This window comes from Sinocyclocheilus rhinocerous, unplaced genomic scaffold (assembly GCF_001515625.1).
Source record: "Sinocyclocheilus rhinocerous isolate Xijiao unplaced genomic scaffold, SAMN03320098_v1.1 C35468792, whole genome shotgun sequence".
NCBI classification, from domain to species: domain Eukaryota; kingdom Metazoa; phylum Chordata; class Actinopteri; order Cypriniformes; family Cyprinidae; genus Sinocyclocheilus; species Sinocyclocheilus rhinocerous.
In genome coordinates this window covers 1-492 of record NW_015752622.1, presented here as the reverse complement: position 1 = coordinate 492, position 492 = coordinate 1, and the positions used below count along the sequence as shown (strand labels likewise).

Below are 492 nucleotides of genomic sequence, written 5' to 3'. Positions count from 1 at the left end.
GTCCAATAAAATACCAGATACGAGGGGTTGTCAGAAATGTTGTGTAGGTCAGTACAAATGCACTCGCATGCTTTTGATATTCTTATGTTTTGTGTTGAAATGCCTACCAAATTGTATGATCAGAACACTGCGTAGTTTTTAGAATTTGCACATAAAATAATACATTGTTTTTATTATAAATGCAGTCAGAAATGAAACATGCTTCTGTATGTGTATGTATAGTGCGAAACCCATACACCGGTCATAAGTACTTATGTGGAGCTTTCCAGTCCAGCGTGATGCTGTTTGAATGGGTGGAAGCCATGCAGCGCTTCATGCTGATAAAGGTAAGTGAGAGAATGAGAAATCACACTGAGAAACACAAAGTGCATCCATGCACAAGATGACAATCCTGTGTATGTGTGTGTGTCCAGAGCATAGACCTCACCCTGCCGTGTCCATTAGAAGTCTTTGAGATGTTGGTGGTTCCTGAGCAGCATTATCCACTGGTTT

At 40.4% G+C, this 492-nt stretch overlaps 1 long non-coding RNA gene across 1 annotated transcript; it reads left to right on the top strand.

The window, feature by feature from the left end:
* On the top strand, positions 1-492 carry LOC107734881 (uncharacterized). The gene is made up of 3 exons (XR_001639201.1): positions 1-47; positions 223-326; positions 414-492. It is a non-coding gene; the product is annotated as an uncharacterized LOC107734881 (long non-coding RNA).